The sequence below is a fragment of the Cryptomeria japonica genome, chromosome 9 (assembly GCF_030272615.1).
Source record: "Cryptomeria japonica chromosome 9, Sugi_1.0, whole genome shotgun sequence".
NCBI lineage: Eukaryota > Viridiplantae > Streptophyta > Pinopsida > Cupressales > Cupressaceae > Cryptomeria > Cryptomeria japonica.
In genome coordinates this window covers 489,766,661-489,785,142 of record NC_081413.1, presented here as the reverse complement: position 1 = coordinate 489,785,142, position 18,482 = coordinate 489,766,661, and positions in this window count along the sequence as shown.

Here is an 18,482-nt window from a genome sequence, read left to right as displayed (position 1 = left end):
CATGGAAATTAAATTAGACATACATGTTCATTACCAAAAATGTTACTTTTAATCAAAGCAATGCATACATTGTTTCAAGAGTTAAAATAACAACTTTGAGATAAAAGCATAAGCATATATAAATACACATCCATGAATGTAACAACATATACATCACTATATATCAAAAAGTGACGCATACTACAACATAATCATCTCCTATCTCTAGGGCTAGGAGCTAGAGGTTGGTGACTGGTTGTCCCCACCTGATATGGGCGTGGGGGTGGACCCATGGGTGTGTATCATGATGAGGAATGTGAGTGACTCCGTAAGGAACTCCTATGCTTCCTATCCATCATGATCCCGTGATACATGGTTGCCTTTGCTTGTGCCGCTACTAGATCACACTTTGTTTGCTACAATCTCTCTAGCAAACTATTCCTCCTCTCTCGCCTAACCTCGATCTCCACTCAGAAGGGGGTAAATAGGCCATCATGCTTCCCAACACTCCTTTGAGGTATATTTACTATCTATGAGGAGCTAGGAATGTGTGCGGTGGTGATGATATCTATCACTATATTCTGGATGAGGGAGCGCTACTCCTGAACGCCAACTGCAGAGATGAGAAGAGGTTTTTCATTAGTAACATCCTATATCATCAAATCTAAATAATTAAATTCATAAATTAAACAATCATAAATTACCTTACTTGGATCTCCCTCCCACCAATAAGGGTCATGAAAAGAGATCTCGTGTGACTGGCAACCACTGGGCTCTTCGTGATCATAATGTCTCTGTACAATAGGTGCGAGATGGTGGTGACTAGAATTAGGACCCCTTATAGGGTCCTTCTCTCCTCATTATGGTATGATTAATGGATCTAGGGCTATGGTGTCATCTCCAGAGAGATGTGGAACTACATCTGACTCGTCCTTGTCATCCTCATCATCCTCATCATCCTCGTCATCCTCATCATCCTCATCATCCTCCCCCTCCTCCTATCCATCCTCCTCATCATCACCATCCTGATATCCCTTCTCCTGTATCAGGTTCATCTCCATCTCCACCAACATCCTAGTCTCCTGCATCATCTTGTTGATCATATGTGTCTGCCTCACCCAGGTCCTCGAATGTATTAGTATCATTCTCACCACCCACATGTCTGCATGGTCCAGGGTTCCCTCTAGGGAAGTTTGCACAAAAAATGGCTCCAGGGTATACCCTACCCCACCATGTGAGGTATTGCTAGTGTGTGCCCACATTATCAGTATGGTTGGTTGCGACATCTCGATCCGACCCATCTAAATTTGTCATATCAATCTCATCACTGGTAGGCCTCAAAATAGTTCTTGGCCTAGGGGTCAGTCGTGAGTGTCAAATATAAATAGGCATGTCTGCAGGGACACACTTCTCAAACCCAAACTGTCGCCGAACTCGGTCGAAGTAGAATGGGACTACAATGTGGCTATATCATCCCTCTAGAAGACTATTTCTCTACATGAAAAACCAACTATCTATGCATACTTTCCCACATTTGCATCCTAAGGTAGGGCCTCCATGTGATCACATCTACTGTCAATCTATCAAAGGTCACCCTCCAACAAAGCAAGTCTCCAAACTTCCACTCATGGGTAAGGGGATACACGAACACCCTAGGCTGCTACAGAACCAAATCAATGGAAACCCCAACTGGTCTAGTGCATGTGATGTGCTCAAGTATCCATATCAATAGAAGTGTGCAGGTCATCAAGTTGCATCCCTGTCCAAACACTTAGTCTCCTAGGTCATCATAGAGGTGGGCTAGCATGCTCCACCCCCAGGAGAATACCCTCCTATGTCTCTCCATCACACTCACTACATAAGTGAGACCTCCATGCATGTGTGAGCCCTGCCCATTAGGGCACACGACTAATGCTATGGTAGCTATCATAAGTTGTCTCACTAATGGTACATCACCTGTGGGGTGTAGAAGCCAACTGATCATGATGCGGCCTCTTGTCTCACTGGGCATATCTTTCCTTAAACAATATATCTGCTTCCTCCTATAGTCGGTAGCAGTGCGATCGAATCAATACCTCATCATCTCTCTTCAAATGGGTAGATGAAGTATGTGGTACACGTCCTCTAGAGTGACTGTCATCTCTCCCATCGTTAGGAGAAATGTAGAAGTATCTGCATCCCATCTCTCCATCAATGCCATCAACATTTCGGGATGGAACTTGATGGAGGGAATGACCATCACATACCATAGTCCTACTACATATAGTATCTCTCTATCATCTGGAGAAAGCCTCAGAATCTGACTCTAAAGGCTACGAAATGTATGGCTTGTTGTATGCTCTTGCATGTAGGGGGAATATGTAAAATTAAACAGTCCAATCATCAACAATCACTCATCAATCATCACCATCTACTAAAAAACATCATTCTATATACTCTTAACGTCATCTACCTGATCCCATACAACCCTCGGTCATCCTGAGCAGGGACTAGGGCGCCCTGGGAGGACCAAGGCACCCCTCTAAGATCATGGCACCCTAGGAGGACTAGGGCACCCTAGGAGGACTAGGATGGCCTTTGGGGTCCATGGTGCCTGGACAAGGGGCATGTGTACAATCAGGGATGCTGACATCATCATTCTAAAATTCAAAGTAAACACAAAGTCGACGGAAGGTCAACTCACCTCGTCGAGAGGACTATCAGTCAGCATGACCTGGCGTAGAATCTCCATCTACAAAGGTCGCTCAGGTCGACGTCAAGGAATGATAGTTGTCACATGGGCTCCTCTATAATGAATAGTGCAAAAAGTCAAAAAGTGACAAATGAAGGTGTCTCTTTCATACTTATGAGGTATGCACTTTTTCACTTTTTCTAATCTTAAGTTAAAAACCCTAATTTAGCTCTTTTCACTTAATCTATCATAACTCAAGCTAGGGAGCTCTGATTTTTGCACTGTCAGCGGTGTTGGAATCCTGAATTCGCTCTCTTGCTCCACACTTATTCCATAAAGTGCTTTAATGCACAATCAAGCTTTATTGTGAACATTTCTCATCAAGGTCTTTATCACCTTAGTAAGCATTAGGTGATTTTGTGATCTAACATGTGATTTTGTAGGGTGTGGTTCCTATCTATGTACTGCAGATATCGCTAGGGGCTTCGTCCAACAACTTATGAATATATCATTTTTCAAATAATGTTTTCTTTCATGTACTTTAGCTTGCATATGCACATACTATAATATGACCGCTAAAGTAGGGGCTAAATGTAGCATCATAAATTGTACACCCTTGCTAGGGTGGTACAATTCCACGCTTGGTTTAGCACCCGCCTTAGTGTGTTCTGTATCTTGCAATTCTAATTCCCTTTAAACATTTAATTAATTAATTTAATTTTATTTAAATTTATATTTCATCACTTCATACATTATAAAGTTGGGCCCTTTTTCTTTAAGTGTGCCCCTTTTATTTTATTCCTCCAATAAATCATTAAATCATAAACCCTAATTATGTCTTATTTTGACCTTTAAGGCCCAATTTTGCATGTCAAACCATCTCAAAATCAGCCATAACTTTAGGATTCACTCTATTATTATCATATCTAACAGCCCTAAAAATTTGGTGAAAAGTTGGTCGGACCATGTGTAAGTTATGCACGATCCTCGACATTTTGTTTGAAATTTTGGGAGCATAATTTTATGATATTATAATGCTTAACCCCAAGAAATTGACAGAAAATTCAAATCCCAGGTTATCGTAAAGATGAAATTAAGATCTAGGGTTTCATACATAAGAGCTCTCTCTCTTCATTTGAAGGCCTAGAAGTTTTTGGCTAAGGAAATAGCGATCACAAGAAGCCTTCTATGCAATGAAAGAGCAGGTCTTTTGGAGTCTTCAACAACATTCAACAACCTCTATCAAGCATTCATCAAGCATTCTTTCATAAATTGGGGGCTTTTGAAGATGTAGGAAAGCAATAGGAGATCACCAACTGAAGATTGCTTGTACCTCTCCTTTGGGGTTGGGTATGATTTCATGTTGTTTCTATGTCTTTGTATAAGCTTCATTACATCAATTTGCAGATTTACAGTTATGCTTTAGATCACTTAGCATCATTGATTTAGAGAATTTACTTTGTCAATTACAAGCATTTAGGGTTTACCCTTTGAAGCATAGGGTTACTCTAGATTCTTTGTATTCATCATTTTAGGGTCTTGCACACACACAAAATTCTTGCACACACTATTTTACTATACAAACCAAATATTTGTTGAGATGGAAATCACCAAAACAGGGGTTTGACTAAGGAAAAACCCCATATAGTGACCCAAAACCCTATTTTTGGTTATAGGTGGAGGTACGAGATCCGATCATCGTTGCAAATTTCTGGTCAAACAAAGCACACAGACACAGTCTCGAGGGTCAAATTTGAGCAAAAATCACCAGGATAGGGGCTTGGCACCCTGGTCCTCCCAATTTCAGGTGGATTTTGGTAGAGCAGCAGTGCAAAACCTTCAGATTCCAGCCTATTAGTTGCAGCTTCCAGTTTGCAGAATTAGGACATGGGCATGGCACCCCTGTTGCAGACATTTTGACACAGATTTTTAGCACAGGTGCACCTCTGAACTCACTTCCTAATTTGTACTTTTTAGCTACACATCAGTTACTTTTAGTTCTGCATTTTTTCAGATTAGGGTTGCTTGCATATACTCGCATTCTAGGTTGATCATTCAAATCTGCACTTTGCATCACTTCTACTCATCATTTATAGCAAAGGAATAGAAACCCTAAGAGGTAATCCTTAGCTCTCTCTTCCTCACAAGAAGTAGTCAAAGTGTGTTACCTCCTTAGGCTCTGTCATATTCCACAATGTGTACATGAGAGTGGGATTAGGACTTCTTTACTTAGTCTCACTTTTCCCCCTACACAATTAATTACCTTGATGAAGTATTGTTTGTCATCACACAAATATTTTAGGGTTCCATGTAGGATGTCTTCATAAAAAATTGATCACGGATGTCATATTCAATACTTGAACTTGACTTCATTATTGCTCTATGTTGGTATTGTGTTGTCATTGATGTCAACTGATATAGAAGGACAACCGGTATGGAAGTATTGTTGACATGAAGTCATTGATGTCAACTAGTGTTGCAGGTCACTAGTAAAGAAGGATAATGTCATTTAGTACAATGACCATTGGAGTCACAGTTGAGTCATTGGTACACAAGTTAGTGTCTAACTTGTGTGGAAGATATGGACACGAGACCGATATGATATAACAATTGATATATGATTGTAGCGTCCTAAAATTGTGACACTTGCAATTTCGACTGCATTTGGGTCTTCACGATGGTGGCGCAACGTTGAACCTGAATGGAGACCCCGAAACCTGCTTGCGACATCAAAAACTGCATATTTCTGCACCTTGGCCTGATCCTCCTTGCACCCTGTTGTCTCAGGAGGTGGGACCATGGCGCCCAGCGCCTTGGTCCCTGGCCCTATTTTGGGCCTGGTCTCTTGTTGGGCATCGGGTCTTCAAGTTTGCAATTTGGAAAATAATGTTCCTAGGTCAGCCTAAGGTCGGAAAAATCAATCTCCCAACCCTAATTGACAAGTATATAAACTACCTTTCCTCTCCTAGAAAGGGAGGAAGAAAATAAGCAAGAGCAAGACACGGAAGCGATATTCGAACATTCAAACATTCAAGCATTCAAGCATTCCTTCAAGCAATTGAGCATTCTAAGTCTCCATTCAAGGCTAGGTGTTGCATTCAAGACAAGGATTCAACCATTGAAGAGGAGATCTCTTACAACATACAACATACATTACACCTTCGCATGTAAGAATACAAACATTCTTACAACAAGGTATCAGTACTTGATTACATTACAAACATTTACATTTACAACATTCTCATTTCTTGGTTAATTCCAAAACCGGGGTTTGACCTAAAGGCAAACCCCTAATCCCTAACCCCCCAATCATCCTCTCTTTTCTGTGTGTAGGTTGTAGGTACGCGGCTGTAATTGAAGATCTGGAATCCTTGTGCAGAGACGATCAGATCCCCCTTCATTTCGCGGATTTTTCGGAGGACCGTGTGCACTCCGGGCGCCATCATCCCGTCAACTTTCACTCAAATTTGCAAAACAACATCATCTCAACATTTTACTGCTAATTTCAGGTCTGTAGCTTCATCTCGTGTCCCTATCTCCATCTACAAGCGAATCTTTCTTACTTTTACATACACTCCTAGTTTAATCCTTCTATCTACATTCTTTACAAAAGAGGGTATCCTTGATGTCTCAACCCTTGAAACTCATTTAGAATCTAGTCTTGCATTGTGTGGGATTGGATCTTATGGGTTTCAACCCCTCTTTTGAATGTAAAGTCTCTCCTAAGTGAAAACTGCCAACCCTAGTGACCTCCTTTCTCTCTCCATGGAGTGGGGGAACACCTAGGGTTCGATTTTCCGCTTTACAATGATGACATTTGTGAGTGGGGAAGATATTGAGTTGTTGTTTGTGATGAAGAGGCACATTGTTACCTAAATCACATCAACACAGGCGAAGAAGTATGTATAGGTCACTGGTATACTGTGTGGATATAGAACAACGGGATTCCCACTGGATAACGATGCAGTCACCATGTGAAGAGATGACTGATAGTGAGTGTGCCCAAATTAGATCACATGTGCTTGTTTGAAGACATGCTGCACAAACAAGGAAGCTACACAAGTGCATTGCAAGATGTAGATGACAAGGATCCACTACCACCGGTAAGTGGAGGTTATCTCCTTTTATGCACAATATGCATCATTATTCTGTGAAATAAGGAAGAAGAGATAAAGTCAGGTGTTTGAAGGCTCACATCAGATCTAACGATGAATCAAAGGGATGCCTCAAGTGCATGAAATCAGGGATATGCATTGGACTGATAGAGAAGGCATGATGGATTGTCAGTACAAAGGTTGAAGGATATGTTTATTAGTTTGACAAATCAATTAATAGATGAATCGATTTATTGAAGAAGAAGGCAAGGCTGAGAAGTTGCTACAGTTGGGGTGTGTTGAAGTTTGATGACATGATGTTATTAAGGTGCTTCATCGGTAAGAGAGCAAAGAGGCTAAGTGATGTGCTCCTACCTAATGAGAATGAACATGCTATAGATAGACATGTCTAGCGACTGGTTAAGGTATTCCACCAGTAGATCAACAAAGTGCAGACATGATGGTTAACAGGTGAAGTGTGAGATACCGACAGGGTTTGTGAACTGGTAGAAAAGAAGGAGCGATTGAGTGTTTGGTCGGTGATCCTGTCTGAACCGACACGTAGATCTTTGCTGAAGTGGATACTGACAAAGGATGTCACATGGAGTTGAAGTGGAAAGCTTGTAGAGGTCGGTGAAGTGCCATGTCGGTGAGGTAGCTGACATTTGGTCGATATTAAATGTTGAGTGTGAGGATCGAGCAAGAAAAGTAGAAGATTGTGGCTCAAGATGAAGAAAACAGTAGAAATCTAGAAAGGACTGATCTAGCAGATCAAAGAAGATTGAAGGAGTAGTTTGGTGAGTGGATCAAGGAAGGAAGATATGATCTTTGTGCTAGCTTGTCAAAGGAAACAAATGAGATATTTATGGAGCTTGACATATACAAGTCGATATACAGGGTTGTGTTTGCTAATTTTAGCAAACGTGTATTGAAAGGCACGTTAATGGTGGTGATGTGCAGATAGTTGTCTTGGAGATTAGATCAAATGAAATCTGATTTGATTTGACATGCCTCGTGATCAGTGGAAGAAACCCTAAAGGTGTCAAGTTCAAACTCACGTCTTGGCAAGAAAATCTGGCTATAAGAATGTGAGCCATAGATATTGATAGTGTTGCTGAAGTAGAGAGTATTGTTGGTGTATGTGATAGAAAATCAGTCAAGTACTCAACAAGTATCTCAAGAGAGACTGAGTGTGAGAGAGAATCAGGTTGAAGAGTTCAACTGATAGTTAGCCATTGAGTCTAATAGAGGAGGAAACTAGTGGTGACCAAATCAATAGAGAAGAGCCATAGCAGTTTGTAGAGAAGGGAAGCAGAGGACCAACAAGAATCAGATGGTAGATATCTGACTGAGTTATCAAGACCAGTGGTGGATAACAACAAAGCAGTTGAGAGAAGAGACAACCAGCAGAGAGAACCGATAGAAAGAGAACCAACAAAGGAGGAGAAGAGGCTGAACCAATAAGGTTACAACAGGAGATAAGGTTGCAATAGTGAGTGGGTGAGGAAGAGAAACTGACACTGAATTGGACAAGAGATCCAGTAGTGAGATTTTCAGATGTGTTACAAAATCCATTTGTAACAAGGTTATTAATTTGTAAATGGTTATGTTTTGTATTCATTGAGTTGTAGCTCAGTGCAGGGGTTGTAGCTCCTTGGGTTGGTGCCCTAAAATCACGGGTTGTAGCTCCTTGGGTTGGTGCCCTTAAATCAAGGGTTGGTGCTCCTTGGGCTGGTGCCCTAAACAATGTAATCAAAGATTCATTGTTGGGCTGGATTGGAGCAGTAATCTCCAACAATATTTCTCACCGAGGTTTTTCCCATCTTGTGTTTTCCTCGTATATTGTAGTGTTATGAGATGTCTCCTTGTGTGTGAATGGATTTGTGTTGGTCTCCCTACTAACTGGTAAGTCTGCATTATGTTAGATCTGAGAACCGGTATACATATATAAGGTAGTTAAAGGGAAAAGTTTGAGAACCACTGATTCACCCGCCTCTCAGTGGTGCATTGTGTGTAACAATTGGTATCAGAGCCTAGGTTCCCCATTGATAAGCTTTCTCTAGCTTGGGTAGATTTTGGCTTAAGGACACAATGGTTTTTTTAGGTGTAAAGCGGAAAATCGAACCCTAGGTGTTCCCCCACTCCAAAGAGAGAAAGGAGGTCACTAGGATTGACGGTTTTCACTTAGGAGAGACTTTACATTCAAAAGAGGGGTTGAAACTCACAAGATCCAATCCCACACAATGCAAGATTGAATTCTAAATGAGTTTCAAGGGTTGAGACAGCAAGGATACCCTCTTTTGTAAAGAATGTAGATAGAAGGATTGAACTGGGAGTGTATGTAAAAGTAAGAAAGATTCGCTTGTAGACGGAGATAGGGACACAGGATGAAGCTATGGACCTGAAATTAGCAGTAAAATGTTGAGACGATGCTGTCCTGCAAGTTTGAGCAAAAGTTGATGGGATGATGGCGCTCGGAGTGCACACGGTCCTCCAAAAAATCCGTGAAACGAAGGGGGATCTGTTCGTCTCTGCACAAGGATTCCAGATCTTCAATTACAGCCGTGTACCTGCAACCTACACACAGAAAAGAGAGGACGATTGGGGGGTTAGGGATTAGGGGTTTGCCTTTAGGTCAAACCTCGGTTTTGGAATTAACCAAGAAATGAGAATGTTGTAAATGTAAATGTTTGTAATGTAATCGAGTATTGATACCTTGTTGTAAGAATGTTTGTATTTTTACATGCGAAGGTGTAATGATGTTGTATGTTGTAGGTGATCTCCTCTTCAATGGTTGAATCCTTGTCTTGAATGCAACACCTAGCCTTGAATGGAGACTTAGAATGCTCAATTGCTTGAAGGAATGCTTGAATGTTTGAATGTTTGAATGTTTGAATGTTTGAATATCACTTCCGCCTCTTGCATACATATGTTTTTCTTCTCCTTTTTCTTTTACACATGTTTTTCCTCCTTCTTTTCCGGAAGGGGAAATGTAGTTTATATACTTGTCAATTAGGGTTAGGAGACTGATTTTTCCAACCTTAGGCCGACCTAGGAGCATTATTTTCCAAATTTCAAACTTGAAGACCCGATGCCCAACAAGAGACCGGGCCCAAAATAGGGCCAGGGACCAGGGCGCTAGGCGCCATGGTCCCACCTCCCGGGACAGCAGGGTGCAAGGAGGATCAGGCTAAGGTGCAGAAAGATGCAGTTTTTGATGTCGTAAACAGGTTTTGGGGTCTCCATTCAGGTTCAACATTGCGCCGCCATCGTGAAGACCCAAATGCAGTCGAAATTGCAAGTGTCACAATTTTATGATGCTACATTTAGCCCCCACTTTAGCGGGAGTATAAGCGTACGCCCATACTTCCGATAAAGTACAAGGAAACAACATTGAAAGACTTTCACCACATCAAGGAGGCAAGATACACCAAGCCCCCAGTGGACTAAGGATCTTACGACTTCGATTGACAAAGTAAAAGGGAAGATCATGAGGGAGAACCATGATTGTCAGTAGTAAGGTTCCCTCACTATGAGTCATGCAAGAAAAATACCAAAAATTTTCAAGGCAAAGGTAAGTTCGCCAAGAAATTTTCAAGTATCTTGAAGAGATATGAACGGAGTGTATGCCCCCTACGTTAAAGGGATTGCACACGCCTCATCGGGGGTGATTGCTTTAAGGTAGTGATACACATAAGAAATGAGAAAGGGAAAGGAGCACGTTATCACAAAGATTTAGCCCCCAAGTGTGAGATAAACCCAAGGATAATAGACACAAAACACAAAGCACGAGGTGACTTCGCTTTCCTTGGGGTTAGTATGTTGTATGATAATTCATGTATATCATATGTATGCATGCATAATTTTTCTTCATTCCCCAATCAAGGAAGGTCACCTAGAAGGAGGGAACACATGTGTCTTTTGAGTCAACATGAGAGAGATCAAAAGAGATCTCAATGCTTTGCATCATCCTCAAGTAGACAACACTAAGGACAACAAATAGAAGAATGAAAATAACACATAGAAGAAGTAACAAAAGAGATCAAGAGAGGAGGAGAGAGTCTGCTATGCTAATGAACTAGTCTAGCACGTCATCCACCCCCCGATCTTGCTGATCAATATTTCGGGAAGGCAGGAAACACGCTAGAGGAGGAACATCCAACACAGCAGATGGAGCTATCACAAGATCCAAACAAGGGCTATGTTCATGTTCCAAGCCACATTGTTCTTGTCTAGGAGCTAGGATAAGTGCTTTAGAAAATTCGTTAGATAAATGGTTATCAATATCAACATATTCATATTCACTATCAGAAGAAAGAGGAGTAACATTTTCATCATGAATAACATTTTCATCTATATCATCATCAAGATTTATAAAAATAGGATCTTTAACTCGCACAGGATCAAAACCATCATGCATCTTATGTTTAGGAGATTTTGGCTCAATTTTCGGCTGAGGAGAAAATGGAATAATACTAGCTGAAGGTGTTTTTGGGGATTGCAAAGTTTGGGAAATAGCTGCACGAGCTCTAAGATGACGCTTTCGTCGACGTTCAGGTGCAGAACGATTTCGTCTAGTCTTAGTAGGAAGTTGAGAAGATTGAGGAGGAGGAATGTTCTCATCCTTATCACTTGGGTGTTTAGGTTGTGGTCTCTTAGGTTGGACAATAGGAGAAGAGGAAGGTCTCTTCTCTCTATAAGAGGAAGGAGGAACTGCTCCATATAAAGGAGGAATATTTGGTTTAGGAAGGAGACCAGGTCCATCATGACGAGGAGGTATAGGTCTACCTTTAGAAAGTTTATTAGTCATAGACATAGTCACATCCATAGGGATGGGTTGGGAATCTTCTTGAGGAAAGACATTAGTTTTATCTTTCAAAGGAAGAACTTCCTTCTCAAGAATGATAGGAATATCAAGTTTGGGTGTTCTAGGTTCACTTAGAGATAGGATCATATCTTTTTTCCACTTTTGATAAGATTTGAAAAGATGATCACTTCGCGGTGGAAGAGATTGAAATTGTTTAGGCCAAAAATAATCAATAGGAACGCTAGAATTTCTTTCAGCTGGTTTAAAGAGACTATGATTGAGAGTAACAACTTCACCATTATGGGCAAATTTCAAACACTTGTGAATAGGAGAAACAATAGCTTTCATGGAAGATAGCCAAGGATAGCCTAGCTTCACACGAAATTGTTCGGATGATGGAATAATAGCAAAGCTCACATCAAGGGATTTGTTATGGACCTCAATAGGTAATGTAATAGAACCAATTGCAGGAGAAGAAAATGCATCAAATAATTTCACAACCACATTTGTTTTGTCATAGATCACTTGATTCAATTGCAAAGTAAAAATAAATTCTTCAGTAATGACATTAACCATACAAGAAGGATCAATAAGCACTCCACAACAAGGTGTATTCTTGACTTTTGCAACTATATATAAAGGACCATCAGGTGCCCTGATAGTTTCACTGGAATCAAATGTGATGGAAGGTTCTTTAGGGATTTTCTGCTGCTCCACAAATTTAATCACATTCGGAGTCATAGACACAAGACCATCAGGTGAGAAAGAGGGATCATTAGTCTCAATCACATTAGAGGTATGAGAAGGTAATGGATCAGTAAAAATCTTAAGATTTTGGTTAGGAGGAGCTACAGATGTGTTGCCTTTATCATTCACACTTGAAACAGAGATAGTATTATTATCAATCAAATCTTGAATTTTACCCTTTAAAGCAAAACATTTTTCAGTATCATGCCCAGGTCGACGATGAAATTGACAAAAAGATTTGTTATCAAAATAGGGTGAATTAATATTTGCAGGATCTATTTGCTTTATAGGAGGAAGAGTGAGAACATTTTGTTCCAATAACTTATTCATAATAGTATGCAATGATTCATTCAAAGGAGTAAACTTTCTTTCTTTCTTGAAAAACTTAGAAATAGGAGGCACACCTGATGCTGCATTCACATTGTTGTTGGTGATGTTTTCATTGAACTTAATGAACTCTCTGTTCAGTTTAAACTTCCCAAATGGTTGTTGACTACTATCACCCTTATCACTCAGAGCCATAGGATTTTCTTGTTCCATTTGACTCACAGTCAGTTGATAATTGTGAAGAGTTGCGCACAACTGTTGGAAAGAAGCAAACTTAGAAAACAAAAGTTTTTCTCTAATATCTTTTTGTAAATTAGAAATAAAGATTCTTTGAATATCATTGCCAGGTACTGGAAAAGAAATTTGAGCACATAGATGCTTATATCTACCAATGAAATCAGTCACTTTTTCTTTAACACCTTGTTTACAATGCATTAAATCAATCAAAGTAACTTTAGGACTTATATTGTTTTGAAATTGTTGAATAAAAGCATTTGCAAGTTGTTGGAAAGAAGTAATAGAATAGGAAGGCAATGAGCAATACCATTGTAGAGCCTTATCTCTTAACATTCTAGTAAACAGTTTTGCAAGCAACCTTTGGTCATGAGCAAAATCGGTACATATTGTTTGAAAGGTCTTAACATGTGTTAGAGGATCACCCTTACCATTATAAAGCTCCAACTGCGGGATTTCAACATTCTTAGGGGGGATAGCTCGAACAATGTCAAGAGAAAGTGGGCTTGCAACATCAAATGTGGGCACACTAAACTTAGATTGATTCATAGAGGCAATTTGTTGTTGTAAAGAAGAGACATTTTGTGCAAGATTGTTAATGGTCGCTTCAGTCGAAGAGTTCATATTAGACATGTTAGATTGTGATGGAGGTATTATGTTATTTAAAGAAGGTATTGATTGAGAGTAAGGTGGCGGGACACTATGATAGTTAGTCATAGGAGATGATTGGAAAGAAGGAACACTACAAGGAGGAATGGAATGGTTAAATGAATTGCCCCCTTGCGTCATGTTCATTTGTGGAGATGTAATAGGGACACTCATTGAAGGAATGAATGAGGAAGTCAGATTGAATGAAGGAAGAGGGTTGATTGAAGAAGAAGGATTGCCCCCATGACTGGTGATCATAGGTGGAATGTTTTGTATTGAAGTAGTCATTATGTTTGATGTAAAAGTAGGTATACTAGCAATAGAAGTTGTCAAAGGGGTAGAATGATTGACTTGAGTAGGAGGTTGTGTATAACCTAAAGTTTCGGCACAACTCTTCATAGGCATCACATTCGAATCCATGATGTGTGCAATACTACGCAAAATATCAATTCCATTCTTATCACTTTGAACCATACGTTTTAGAACCTCAATTAATGAAAGAGCTTGACTATCGGGGTATTCTTGAGACATCCATTGCTGAAAATCATCAAATTGGTTATCCAATTTCGAAAGTTGTTCTACAGAAACCTTATGGAGAGCTTCTTCATCATTAAGAGGATTAGAGGAATTACCCATGTCCTCGTTAAAAAGGCCATTCAAATTAGGTTCCATCTCGTCGGTAATTAAACCTTGGAAAGACTTAATTCTAAGGCTTCGTCTAACGGGAATAGTGTAAGTAGGGCTTATTGTTGTAAAACTCATGCACTAGAGAGAGAGAAAAGATTTTGAATTTTGAAAATAAAGTTGACAAAATTGAACAATGAGATAATGATAATCCAATTTGAATTTTGTGAAAGAAGAGGGAAACACAACTTCCAAGAAAGGTAGGCACAATTGAAAATTAGGGCCAAGGGGGTAGCACTTAATTTTAATTGTTATCTTGAAAATTGAAATCTTGAATTTTGAATTTATTTTCGAATTTAGAGGTAGCAAATTTCAATAAAATCAGCCAATCTCCTAGATTTAAGCTGTTGAATGCAATCTTGACAATCTCCCAAAGTTTAAGAAAAAATGTCGGGGACCGTGGCGAACGGAGTGCACACGGTCCTCGCAACTTTTTTTAAAATTTCAGGGATGAAAGTTATGATGATTTTAAAGCTACTCTGAAAAAATTGAGTGATTTTACGATCTGTAGATAGGCCAAATTAAAGTTGCAATCTCAAAATTGAACCCTACCAAGATTGTTGAAAAATGCAAAATTTGAATCTTGAAAAAGAGAGGGGAGCTGAAATTTTGAATTTTATGATTTTAGAGAGAATACTAAAAGCAATGCAAGCTTTGAAATTTAAAAGTTGATTCAATTTCATGCAAAATTCAAATTTGAAAGTAGAAATCAAAGTTGTTGCAATTAAACACTTAATTTCAAAAGTCACAAACTGCAAGAATTTGAATAAAGCACTGAAATTTCGAATGAATGCCAACACACTTTTCAGATTTAGGACTATAAGAAACACAATTTTAACACAAAATTTCAATTTCAACAATTTTTGAATGATTATAAGCCTTAATCCAAGCAATCACTAGACCAACTTTGACTTTAATTTTGAAAGTGTTAGAATTGATGAAATCAGCCAAGATTCTGGATTCTAGCAGAAAAATACAGTAAGATCTAGCTCCCGAAATTTCAGAAAAAATGTCGGGGATGATGGCGCTCGGGGTGCACACGGTCCTCGCAACTTTTTTCAAAATTTTTAGGGATGAGAGATATTGTGATTTTGTTACGGAATCCAAAGTTTCAGCCGATTTGGAGGTGTTTTGATCAGTGAAATCATCGGTCAAAGGTTGAATCAAGAGGGTTTTAAAAATTAGGGTTTTGACACTTAACCACTTAATTTTCAGAATTAAAGCACAAATATGATTTGACAATTTGCAATAGAAGGGTAGATCTGAAACAAGCATTAACCATTAAACATTTCACAAGCTCAATTACTAAAACGAAAATTTAGGGTTTTTATGCCATTAACCTCTAAAATTTGCAAAAGATCAAACATGGAAATGTAATTAAGGAAGCAAAATTTTTTTAGATCTAACCATGAATAATCAGAATTAGGATGTTCACGTCGGGTTCACCAAAATGTAAAGTGGAAAATCGAACCCTAGGTGTTCCCCCACTCCAAAGAGAGAGAAAGGAGGTCACTAGGATTGATGGTTTTCACTTAGGAGAGACTTTACATTCAAAAGAGGGGTTGAAACTCACAAGATCCAATCCCACACAATGCAAGATTGAATTCTAAATGAGTTTCAAGGGTTGAGACAACAAGGATACCCTCTTTTGTAAAGAATGTAGATAGAAGGATTGAACTGGGAGTGTATGTAAAAGTAAGAAAGATTCACTTGTAGACTGAGATAGGGACACAGGATGAAGCTACGGACTTGAAATTAGTAGTAAAATGTCGAGATGATGCTCTCCTGCAAGTTTGAGTGAAAGTTGATGGGACAATGGCGCCCGAAGTGCACACGGTCCTCCGAAAAATCCGTGAAACGAAGGGGGATCTGTTCGTCTCTGCACAAGGATTCCAGATCTTCAATTATAGCCGCGTACCTGCAACCTACACACAGAAAAGAGAGGACGATTGGGGGGTTAGAGATTAAGGGTTTGCCTTCAGGTCAAACCCTGGTTTTGGAATTAACCAAGAAATGAGAATGCTGTAAATGTAAATGTTTGTAATGTAATCAAGTATTGATACCTTGTTGTAAGAATGTTTGTATTCTTACATGCGAAGGTGTAATGATGTTGTATGTTGTAGGTGATCTCCTCTTCAATGGTTGAATCCTTGTCTTGAATGCAACACCTAGCCTTGAATGGAGACTTTGAATGCTCAATTGATTGAAGGAATGCTTGAATGTTTGAATGTTTGAATATCGCTTCCGCCTCTTGCATACATATGTTTTTCTTCTCCTTTTTCTTTTACATATATGTTTTTCCTCCTTCTTTTCTAGAAGGGGAAATGTAGTTTATATACTTGTCAATTAGTGTTAGGAGACTGATTTTTCTGACCTTAGGCCGACCTAGGAGCATATTTTTCAAAATTTCAAACTTGAAGACCCGATGCCCAACAAGAGACCGGGCCCAAAATAGGGCTAGGGACCAGGGCGCTGGGCGCCATGGTCCTGAGGGACAAGGGCGCTAGGCGCCATGGTCCTGAGGGACCAAGGCACTAGGCGCCATGGTCCTGATGGACCAGGGCGCTGGGCGCCATGGTCCCACCTCCTGGGACAGCAGGGTGCAAGGAAGATCAGGCCAAGGTGCAGAAAGATGCAGTTTTTTATGTCGTAAATAGGTTTCGGGGTCTCCATTCAGGTTCAACATTGCGCCGCCATCGTGAAGACCCAAATGCAGTCAAAATTGCAAGTGTCACAATTTTACGATGCTACATTAGGGTCAATCCCTTCTCTAGTCTTTGATGGTTCAAACTATTCCATTTGGAGTTGTAGAATGGAAGTCTATCTATCATCTCTAGGGTTTTATGTGTGGATGTTTGTTGTAAATGGTTGCCTTAGTAAAGTCCATCCTCCCACTGATTCATATGCAGAAAGAAGAAACCAATGCAATGAAGTAGAAATGAAGGCTATACTCTGTGGTTTATCTGATGGTGTTTCCTCACAGGTGGATAGATTCAGATCAACAAAAAGATTATGGGATAGATTGAAGAAGCTCTATGGAAATGAGCCTACTACTGCGGAACTGGCTTGTGAAGATAGAATGAGAAATGCGCCTCATATATTTGCAGATGATGAAGGCAGATCTGCTAGCAGCTACAACAATGATGATGAAGGAGCCCACCTCTTCATGGCTCAAGAATCAGAAGATGAGAGGCACACATTTGAGAATGATCATGCAGATCACTCCTACCGACAAGACGTGTTTGGCAGTGATGGTGAAGTGAAGAAGAAGAGGAAGAAAAAGTTGATCTTGAAGTAGAGCTTGTAAGTGCACTCGAAGAACTTAGTAGAGTGAGGAATGAGTACAAGTCATTCAAAAATGCTTTAGTAGTGGAGAAGAACCGGTTGATAAAATGCCTTGAAGAATCTGAGAAATGCATCTCAGATTTGAAGTCTCAAGAAGAAGACACCAAGGAGTGTCGGTGTAGAGATATAGCATTTGAGCTAGAGGTAAAAGATAAAGAATATCAGCAGTTGCTTGGATAAATGGAGGTTCTCTGAAATGACCTTGAGAAATGTCAGGATGAGCTCAAGGAGAGAATCCAGTTTGATAGAAATAGTGATGCCTTGGACAAGATGTTGAAGAAGCAAAAGCATGCCAAGGACACTAAAGGTTTAGGAAGTGGTGTCGGTGAATCCTCCACCAACAAGAATGCTCCCCTCAATGACATTTTGTTTGTCTCCTCAAATGGAGAAAATAAGGGACAAACCTTCACAGTTAGAAATGCTCCTCGGAAGAAGGTTGACCTAACCACAACTAGTGAAGACCTGCAGACAAGAATGAAGACTAGTGCCGCAAGAAGGAGGAATAATGCAGATCCCAAAGAAAAAGGGAAGATGGGAGAAGATAGCTTCATTGGATGCAAAAATATGAGAAGACAACAAAGAGAATCTCCTACCAGTAGAGGACAAGGAAGTTCTATTGCCCACAAGACAAAATAAGTGTGGGAGAAGAAGAGATTGGATGGAAGAAATGCAAAGAATGGACAACCCAAGATCCATCCTCAAAGAAGGAGAAATGGAGATGCCAGATTGGTAAGATCTCCTCATGCATGGCAGAATAAATTTGTAAGTCATATGCCATCCTTTACAAGTTATTGCTTTGCATGTAATGGTCATGGCCATAGGGCAGAAGAATGTAGAAAGAGATCTAGAAGGAATAATCTAGGATCTCATAGAAATCATCCATATGAGAAAAATGTATCAAGGAGTAGGTACATGCATATCCCTCTCCTGGTTATGCAAATAGTGT